Source organism: Emydura macquarii, unplaced genomic scaffold, assembly GCF_026122565.2.
Source record: "Emydura macquarii macquarii isolate MOO-44397 ecotype Brisbane River unplaced genomic scaffold, CSIRO-AGI_Emac_v2 contig_2636, whole genome shotgun sequence".
In the NCBI taxonomy this organism is placed as follows: Eukaryota; Metazoa; Chordata; order Testudines; family Chelidae; genus Emydura; species Emydura macquarii.
In genome coordinates this window covers 18559813-18570915 of record NW_027132773.1, presented here as the reverse complement: position 1 = coordinate 18570915, position 11103 = coordinate 18559813, and the positions used below count along the sequence as shown (strand labels likewise).

General features: G+C 36.2%; 1 long non-coding RNA gene across 2 annotated transcripts; it reads right to left on the bottom strand.

The window, feature by feature from the left end:
- Positions 1-232: 232 nt before the first annotated feature.
- Positions 233-10867, bottom strand: LOC137163670 (uncharacterized). Of its 2 annotated transcripts, none has more exons than XR_010922772.1 (5): positions 10774-10867; positions 7961-8117; positions 7558-7618; positions 7267-7415; positions 233-604 (listed from the first exon to the last, which is right to left on the bottom strand). It is a non-coding gene; the product is annotated as an uncharacterized lncRNA (long non-coding RNA). The 2 variants fall into 2 exon arrangements; XR_010922773.1 differs by having other exon boundaries at positions 8031-8117.
- Positions 10868-11103: the final 236 nt, after the last annotated feature.

Genomic DNA, 11103 nt, shown 5'->3' with positions numbered 1-11103 from the left:
GAAAAGATAGTACTTCAAGGCAAATATTGTCCCAATAGAAAGACTGCCAGAACCAATATGGCTCAGTCTATTGACAAGTCTCTGGTGAACAACATCATATAAAGACTTGCACATTGTTATGGGTTGTACAGCTCTATGCCCCATTTTTTTTCCAGCTTAGGAAAAGAGTAGAAAACTCCTTCACTGTCACACTGGTTATTCTCCTGTTTCATATCAACAGATGTTGTCAGATGTACTGTCCAGTATCTTTTGATTAACTAATTTTTAAAATATGTCGGGGAAACTCTCACTGGCTTCTTGTGCCAGACTAAGCAAACAGTTTGTTTGAAAGGAACAAGAAACTGAAAGAAGCCTGTTAAAAGATGCTTTCAAATACATTTTTCTTTTTGTTGTTAATATGAATACTTTTTTGTGAAAGGTTTGAAGGTCCCTAATGTGATACTAACATTAAAATTGTACTGCAGCCACACTACCTTCTTCATGAAATTACATGATTAGAAATACAGACCTAACAATGATTTTGTTTTAAAGGATGAAATGAAATTTTCTGAGTTATTTTCCTGTCAGTCCCACTTCAAATGATTATAATGCAGCAACCATATACCTGTCAGAGAAAAAGCAAACAAGTGTTGCGTTACATTACATAGATTGGGCAAAGTCTGTGTATACCTGTAGCTATCTTTTTCAGTATAAACCAAATTTTGACCAGTCAACCACTGTCTAACTTTGGCAAAATTAGACAAAGTCACCTAAAAATTCTCATTTGTAGTATTGTGCCAGAAAAGTATCTATCTGGTAAGTCTGAAAGTAACCAGATAAAGAATTAATTCGATATTAAATATATCAGACTTGTTCCTTTTGCAAATGTTTCCTAACGTTTTTTTTTTTTTTTTTTTTTGGAATGTTATAGAGCAGAAATGGCTTGGCCCAAAAACTCCATATTTGGTTTACTATTTTGTCCTCCAGAAGGACTGGTACCTTTGACCCCATCAGGAGAAATCTGATCAACTAATTTTGGAGTTAATTGCTATGGGGTAGACTCTGCCACCATTACTCACATTAAGTAATGCATTACTCTCAGCATAGTTCCATTTATTTCAGTCAGACTACCTGGGGAATGAGACACTGTTTAAAGTCAGTAAGGGTTTTTTTATAATCTATGCTACCTACTTTGTATACCCGATTCACTGCTGTGGTATTCTAATTTTACCCAAGCGTAATTCCATTGATTTAACTGGAGTGATGAATCAGACCCAACATTTGTAAATCCTAGAAATTGTATGTGATGGAGCTTAACACATTTGCAGCTACCTGCTACTCTGTAACCAAACTGTTGTTTTGGAACTCCACAGCATTTCTCCTGTGGGTTGTATTCATTCCCCAGGAGGGAATCTTTCTTCTGCAGATTATAGATGTTACAAACTCTCTTCTGAGAGCTTATAAACAGTGCATAAGGAACCTTTCCTCTATCAGCTCTTATAAACACTGCAGGAGGGAACTGTTCAACTCTGGATCTTAGAAGCATGCATTATTTCTAAGTATAGCACAATTCTGATTACTTTTCTCCACCTGTTATATCAAACAAGATGTGTTCATTGACCTCTGAGGAAGGGAAAAGCCATGAAAGTTGGGAGCTTGCAAACTCTATAGGAGAGAACCATAACCTCCTCATGTTACCTTGTATGGAGTTTTCTAAACTCTGCATATATCGCATCATGAGGAATTTACAGGCTCAGCATACTCCCCCTTCTTACTGAGCTGATAAAATACCCTGGTTCCAGCATATATATTCAGAAGACAAGACAAGACTTTGTGTCAGATCTAAGGTCATTTTGAATAAGTAACTGTTGACTATCAGATACTGTTAAAAGCAGGGCTAAAAAGAAAAATTGACAACGTTTTAGAAATTTGGGTTAAAAAAAAACACATAGGGAAAAAGCTTTGTTAAGATAGCTATTTACAAGAATCATTATGCAACATTGTAGTTATGTCAATACCTCAGAAAGCTGAAATGTAGAATATTAAGAATTAATAACCAACATACTTAAATGTTGTTGATGCAACTTTAAGTAAATATTTCCAGACCTTGTGTTGTTCAGGGTTTTTAAAAATACTGGTACAATATTATAACCTCATGAATGACAGCCTTTTTTAATATAACACCGGGATTCTAATAATGTTGTTTAAATGAACAGATAACTGTTTTGAACCGAGGTTTTATCTTAACTAAGCTTTTTGTCAGGAAATATTTAAAAATCAATGTAAAATAAATTACAAATAACAACAACAAAGCACGTGAATGGATTTTGTCAGAAAACACATGATGAACTAATTTCCAATAACGTCCCACCATTGAAGTCTACAGTATGAAAAATAAAGGAAAGATGATAATGACTATCAATTTTTCCCAAATGCTGTCCAAAACCAACAGTGGGTATGTAAACCTTAAAAAACAAAAAACAAAAAACACAGAATCCAGAGAACAAATACATGCACTTTGATGTACTTATTATTAAATTAAAGTGATATCAACCTAAAAATTATATGCTGTAAGCAAATATTTTACCTATATTACTATTAATAGTAATTATTTATTATTTGCATTGTAATAGCTACTAAAAGCCCTGTCATGGATCAGGACCCTATTGTGTGAGATGCCATATGAACATAGAACAAAAGCCAGTCCCTGCTCCAAAGAGCTTACAATCTAACATGTCTTGAACCCCAAGACTGCAATCAGATCCACCAGAACAGACCTTGTATCTGTGCAAAACCCTATTGACTTTCTCTGGAATTGCCATATTTTCACATTGTTTCCATCTACCATCTTTGGAAATACATTGTGTAATCTGACTTTAATGTAGCTCCCCATAGTCACAGAAGTCTGTGCTAGTTGAGCCAATTGGATCAGTGCCTTAGCTTAATGACAGCACAATAATTTTACAAATCCAATTAACTTGTTCCTGTGTATGTGCCTTGTGTACAACACTACAGAAAAGGGAACATAGAACACTTTTGCATATTAACTCGCTCCACAGGCATGCCTTGATTAATAAAAATATTTTCTAGACTTCTGAATGATTTTACAATTAATTCCATATTATACAGTTAAATTCTGATTTGTAACAAACGTGTAGGTGGGTTGGTGAACTGTGACCACAATTTATTCCACCAATGAAAATTTGCTAAATAGGTACTTTAACCTGCTAAATTTGATATCAATGTTACCTGAGTAAGGACTGTATGATTGGGAACAGCGTTAGTCTATATGGTATCAAGATTCTAGCATCTTTTTATTTAAAAAAACTAAAAACTGATAGTACAGGTGCTTGAGTAACTTTTAATGCTATATGATGCATTCATAAAGGTTATTGATGGAGCAATATGAAAAAATTTGTACTTCAGAAGAAATTAGTAACATAAGTGCTGGATTTTCACCTCATTTTCAGTATGTAGATACATAGTCTGTGCCAATGGGATTTAATATTTTTGTTGAAAACAGATTTTGTCATGTGTGCAGCACATTGAATCTAGATCTGAAAATCCAAGCTGATTGATAGAAAGTCTACTGGGTGGCTCAGGCTTGATCTGAGAATCACCTCAAAACCCAGACATCATTGCCAGAACAGTTGATAGGCTGCATGAGTAGGTACACCTGTAACACTAGAAATAAAATTTGTGAAAACACAACTGAAATAAATGGAAGCCATTTCAGTGGGAACAGGGATTACATATACGAGGGTAGAATTCAAGCCTATTCAGAAGCACAAAAATGTAGGAATGACGATGAACAAATTAAATCGGAGAGGAGATGAAATTAGTTCAACCAAAACTCTAAATGATTATTTTGAGATGGGGGTTGCAGGACTTAAGCAAATTCCTCTGTTCCTGCCTCACCTAGACTTGTCCTATGTCTATTTACTTTGCTGATTGTCTTATTTGGTGTGTTTAGATGAATGAGGGAATATCTTCTTTTTTTTTTTTTTTTTTTTTGGATAATTTGTTATTACCTTATCCACTGGTTCACCAAAGAGTTTGTTTACTGAGCAATTTGCTGAATTGCTTCATCTGAGCCTTGGACTTCAAGTGCCACAGCCACTTGCATGCCTGCCATTTCAGAAGTGCTGGGACTATTTGGGTAAAGACCTCTGTAGAGCTCCAGAGAGTAATTATCTTCTATAGCAGACCGACTGCTATAACTCTGAGACAAGTCAGGTAGTTATAAGAATTCAAAAATATTTTTGTAATAATTTAGGAATGTCTTGAATAAGAAGGCCCTACAGCTCTACAGAAGGAGGTCTCTCCATCTGATGAAGCTCTGTAGGCAAAGCAAACTAGTAGGTATTTTGATGAGCTGGGCTTAGTCCCAGACCAACAGTTTACAGGTCTGGTTCTTTTTCCAGAGATATGGGAAGACAGAAGTTCCATTGTAGACCTATGGACCTGGATATGATGAACAGTAAGACCAATAGACACAGGCTCAGCTGATGTAAAAAAGTGTATTTCCATTGATATTCATGCAATGTATGAAAGATGTACACCAGAGAGGAGCTCAGTTGGCATAATCTAAAGCAGTGGTTCTTAACCTTTCCAAACTACTGTACCCCTGAAGCCTGAGTCCCACCCCCACGGGGCTGAGGCATGTAACTTAGTTTCATGGCGCCCCTGTGGCTCCAGGCAATTGCCTTTCTTGCCACCCCCAATACCAGCTCTGCACTTGCGACCCCTCTAAAACCCCAGGTTAAGAAACACTGATCTAAAGCAACATCTACTTTAAATGGTATTCTAAATCTTGGCCACTAATTGGCTGCATTACTTCCAGTGGCAGCGAGTTACATACAGGCAGCTAGAGGTGATAAAAGAGCTTTGCAAAGATGGAACTAGGCCTATACTTGTTAGTTTGTGTATACAGGAAAGAGATTTTACTCATACTATCACCATTATTAAACACGCAACTATATATCATATATTGCCATAATTCAATCATCCTGTAACTTACTCTGAATCTTTGATGATAGAAAATATCAAGGAATCCTTGTGAACTGATCTATGTACACTCTTCTCAATTTTTTCCATTTCATTGGACTAGCTTCTGTCCTCATACAATGCTTCTGTCAAAGTGTGACACATTTCTGACTTCATTTTTTATCACCAACAGAGAAAAGAAGTTAATTTATCAGTTCTAATTTTAAAAGCAAGAACTGTGCAGGAAGGAACACAAAACAAATATAAAATGTTTTCATATATGGAGCATATTTTCTGAGATAGTTTTCTTCACATTTTTCTTTGATGGACTAACCATCATCCTTTACCATTTGAATTTTCTCATTTGTGAAAATGAGCTCTGCTGAACTTGTGGGAAGATTTAGATCAAGTGAGATAGAAAGCTGAGCTTAAACTTTGATCTTCTTCCAGGATCCTTCAAGATGTACTATTTTGCTAAGTAAAGAGCAGTTTTCAGAGGAAAAACAGGTCACTTTTTATGGCATTCCCCCCATTCAGGAAAACCAATGAATAAGCCAATTGGTTATTTTTGCTTTACAGCAAAATATTTTGCACAGTTGTACTTGTTTACTGTAACTAGGAAGAATAAAATTAAAGTAGCCATTGTTCATTCCATCAGCCAATATATGTAGCTCATACAGTGAACAGTAGTGGGTCAAACAGTGGTGACTAATAAGACTAATAAGACTTATTCTATGTTGGAGCTAGCAAATCTTTTATCAGTACTTCAACCATTCTGCTTACGTGGCCTCATTGTTAAGATTATGCCTTTCATCTATGGGAACTAATCCCTTACATATACAATTTTAGCAAGAAGCTTATAAAATGTGTATTAAAGCAGTATTGACTTGTATAACAATAAAAAGTACAATTAGGCTTCCAACACACAGCATTACTAATTTGCATAAAAACCTCTCTAACCTATTCCTTTTAATGCCGAATATAACCAAAAGGTTACATTCTGTACCATGCACCAGTAATTTACTGTAAAATCGGGAGATAGCTGTACCTATGTAATAGTGATCACTTTTCTTTGTGCAAATCTTTTTAAAGTGAATTTACATGCCGCATATATCAATAGGAAATAATATTAAAGATCATTAGGACTGAATGGGCAAACACAATGGGTTCCTTTGATAATGTCACATAATGCAATAATTCAAGCCTGTTACTTATCAAGAGTCACTGTCCTGCTAGAATCACCCTTAGGGTCAGACTGTAGATACAGTTTTATCACACCTTCCAGTTGTGGTGGCTCATTTTCATAATATACTATTTAAGCAAGAAGCTTATAAAAACCATAGAAGAGTAATAATGACCAGTCTATGCATAAAAATGTATAAATAGTTAGGCTTCCAACACTAAGCATTTCCATCTAAGAAGATTAGTAAATATCCCCTCTGCAACATTTCTCATTTCCATAACCAAATAGGTGCTATTGTCTATTCACTCCATGTACTATGCCTGTTTGCAGTATTATAGAAATTTTTTTCCTTTGTGTACCACAGCAAATAGTAAATTAGGCTTGTAAAATATATAACCAACTGTAAGTAATAGTAATAGGTGATTCATATTGATTCTAGTTTCCTTAGAATTCTCCAATTAAGAATCAAAAGATAGCTGCCTGCTATCCACCACTTTTACTTACAAACAACATAAAAATGCTTCATGCCCACAGATGATTAACCTTCTACTCACTTGTTTAATAAAGAACAGTATTTCTCTACCAAGGTAACACAAGATGACATTGCCTCAGGTCATGGCAGGGCATGTCACATCATGTAACACAACATAGCCTGATGTAACCTGATCCAACAGGCCATGTGCCTGTTGCCTATTTGTAGAAAATACCACTTTTTCAGAAGAGAGGGCATGTCACCATGGATAACAAAATGTTAGTTCTCTCTCTGGGACCCCAGGATCCCTGTGTTCACAATTAACGTGGATTTTAAGTCTGACTTGCATGTAAAGGGAATAATTTCCTTCCCAATTAAAGTGGGCTTTGTTCAACAATGACCTGTCATTAGTGGCATTGACATGAAAATTGTTATGGAAATTTTTAGAAAACTGCCTTTAATCAACAAAAGTTTGGAATAACTGGACAATGGGAGGTATGACTATACAGGAGAGGGGAAACCATCCAAATGCCAGCAAGGTAGAGGGGAAATGAGGTGAACTTATCAAGAGCTAGTAATCACTTATTAAAATAACTAGTTACTCTGTCATTGCTGTTGTTGGTATATTATAGAGACCTGCACTTACCTTGAAAAGTACATTTTGATGTCTGTTCTTTGTTAACCACTTCCTATTTGATTATCAAGTGATGGCACATTTTGCAAGAATATTATAATCAAGGTAGATTTTAAACAGCAGATCTGTTTATTCCACTTTTCAGTCAAGGAAATTCCAGTCTGCAATGAAAGTTTAAAACTGATATGTTATTGATCAAATGATTGCATGGACAGTGAACTTTAAAAATAATGCCTAAATGAATTGTCAGGGTAAAGTGACTTAATTAAAAAAAAAAAAACGAAAAATCATAGGTATAAATACCTTTAGCACTACTTTGAATCTATAATCCTCCTGAACGCATCACTGGAATAAATGTTGAGAGCTAAGGAAAATATTTTTAGAAAACAAGAAGTAAAAAAATGAACTAGCATTCCTCCAAATTAACAAATAAAGAGCCGAACTGATTTTTAAAAGTGTATGAAAGGTTTGCAACATTAATTAGATAAAGCAGTACACATTTCTCTGACATTCATGTAAACAGAGATTCTTTGTCCCAATTATGGGTCTGATTCTGCAACTCTTACTCAGGTGAGTAGGCTTTACATGCAGAAGTAGTCTAATTGGTTTCCGGAACTGTTCTTCTGTTAGGTCCACAAGAAGTGAGTCAGAAGTACATTCAAAGAAGAAAACGTCTTTTAATAAAGCCATCAAGATATGAACATGCCTCATCTGAGTAACCACTTGACCTGACTGCTGTAATTCTTGGCCTTTAGAACTCCATCTCCTCTTCTTACCTCCACATCGTGTCTAAAATTAGATTATAACTTCTCAAGGCAGGGACCTTTCTTTTTACTGTGTAGTGCCCAGGATCCTATTGGGAGCTCAAAAATAATAAAGGATTATATTAATATAATACACACATGAGGTAGATTTGCAGGCTCAAGCTCTACATTATTTGCCATTCTATACCACATACTAAAAATCCTTAATCTGTTAAAATTATGGGCTGATCTGGCATTCCCATGCTCACATACATAGTCTTTAATTACACGAGAAGTTCCAATGAAGTCAATGAGAACATCTGAATCATCTGAATGGAAATTCCCAGGAGTAAGCATCTCAACTAAATAAATAGCATCTCAAATAAATACATCTATTATTTTCACCTGCAGTGATTACCTGGGCCAGCAGCCAATTGATACTAACAAGTGCAAAATTAGAGGCTTGTTTTAAAAAAATCGATTCCTGTATATGTATCGTTTGAGCCCAATGCAAGTTCAAAAATCAGTGTTGATCAGAAATGAGTTTAACTGAAAAAGGTGGACCTGAATGCCACTGATCTTTGGGACAAACCAAAACCATGAATCTGAACATAACCTCCCAACACTGATATCCACCACCAAATTTGATGAAGTATCAATTTGGATCTGAACTTTGCATCTTGGGCTTTTCTGGTTTAGTATGGAAACTTTAAATCACCCTTCACTCGTATTAATGTAAAATATGATGAATGCTGCAGCAGTACACACATGTATAAACAGCACTAGCATTGACATGGCAGAAGAAAAACAAACGGGACTTTTTCTGCTACAGAGGAAGTGCTGGCTCCCATATATGATTCAACACAAGTGCTTGAAGAGTTGCACAGACATGTATTAATACATTTGCAAGGTTAGGTGGATTTACATGAAGAAATCAGATATGGGAATAAAAACTCTTTTTTGTTTATGGAAAGATTGATAAACATGTGGTCAACACCTGGATTTTATAAGGATCCTATTCCTTGCCCAATAAAACGACAATAACCACCTTCTAAAGGCATTCAAACAATAGAAACAAAATGACAGCAGAGAAAAAAGCTGCCACATGTAGTTTTCTTCACCTCTTTGATTCATTTAATAAAAATGAGTCAACTTTAAAAACAAGAAAAAAATAAAGCAACAGGTTAGACCAAAAAGGCTTATAAAATGTGTTTTAATGGCTGGGGAACACATGTACTGCACGGCATATGTTTTTCTCATAAACATTTTACACTGTGAAAAAGTCATACTGCGGAATGCATTTCCGCACAACAATGCTCTGCATCTTGGAAATACTACAAAGTGATTGCAGGAGACCAAGGTGATTAGATACTGAAAAGCTAATGCTTACTAGATTTCCTATGCTATTCCACTGATACCAAAGGGGTTGCTGAATGCAGACTGGTCCTCTAAACATAAAATGTGGATATTTAGTACAAATAAATATATGAAAAGGAGCTTTTGCTAATTTAGGGCTAGATTCTAGATCGCCTTTACACCAATATGCCCTGGGGTGGGTGGGAAGAGAAAAAGGCATCTCTCACACAGCTTACATAAGGGTTGATTGGAACTACACTCCTAGTGCTTTGAGGAGCAAAGTGAATACTCTCACACTATGGTGCTGGAGGTGCATGGCATCCCAAAGGGGTTGGAGAGAAGCAGAGATTAGCCAGAGCTATGGTTTCATGGCTTCCTGGCTGCACTGGAGAACATGCTGCATGCCGTGAACCATGTGTGTGCTTCCACTGTGTACCAGAGAGCCTTTTTAAAGCTGTGCTTCCCGGGGAAGTCAGAGTGACTGTTGATTATTGAATTCAAGAATTCATAGCAAGTGCAAACCAATGAGTTAAAGGGAAAATTTATAGCAAATAATGATAACTGTACTCACCTCTGGGGGAGAAGGCCAGGAGCATTCTCCTGAATGCAGGATCTGCAATTATCTTTGGCCTTTATGTGGGCCAGGCAAATGTTTTTAGCACACCTACCTGTCTGGCACATTATGTTTTGGAACGGGATTTGATGAATGTGAGTGGAGTTGTGTACAATTGAATTCAATTCATGGATTTACGTCATCCCTAATTCATAATAAATACTAATAATTGAAGGCAACAGAGAACTGCTAGCATACACCAATCAGCGATAATAAATAATGTAATAAATACATACATAGGGTTGCTCCTTTTGAGGTAACAACATCAGAAACTGAAATAGCATCCAGAATCTTCACTATCCAGAAGACACACACTGTTTTCCTTTTTACTAATCACATTGCAGGGTCAGTGGTAAGTGACTAGTGATCTATAGCAAGAGAGAAAACCAGAACTCTAAACCTGGCCTGAGTAACTGAGAAGGCACTGGGCATACTTTGGCTCTTTTCATTTTTTTGTTTCAGTTTATAGTTTTTATTTTTCCTTTCTCTTCTCTCCCTTCTTCCTTTTTTTTTTTTTTTTTTTTGTGCATGGCCAGGTTTGATGGCTTTGTCACATAGTGGGGTTTCTTCCTTCCCAAAATAAACTTTCATTTTCAAAAGTTTTTGATTTTTAAACTGAATGCTTCATTTTCAAAAATGAAAGAGCAGATTAAAATGTTCTGTGGAGAATTTTGAAAAATGAGTCAGTTCCACAAACCAAGACAGTGTAATCCCTTTTGAAAGGTAGCAAGAAAAGAAAAAAAACAATTAAATTCAGCTCACTGTAATTTATACAGTGGCATATTCTCTAGCTCTTTCTCCACTCACCCATGTCCTGCCCGCTCCACACTGCTAGGCAAAGATCTCACATAGAACAGGGCCCTTTTCTAAGTAGAAGGTGTACAGCAGCCCTCCTTGTGCCACAGAACTGCTTGTAAGAGCCTTCTGAAATAGTGGCAGATGGCTGGATTTGCCCTTAAGTGATTGGTGATCTGCACTAATTATAACAGTGTGCATCAGGGGAGAGGGGGGGCGTGGGAGAGAATAAGTACAAGGAACAGTAGCTCCAGCTTTAGCTGAAAAAAAAACAAAAACATTTTGCCCCTAAAACTCAGGTAATCACTTATTGTCACTGATTAGGAACTTGATCAAACAGGT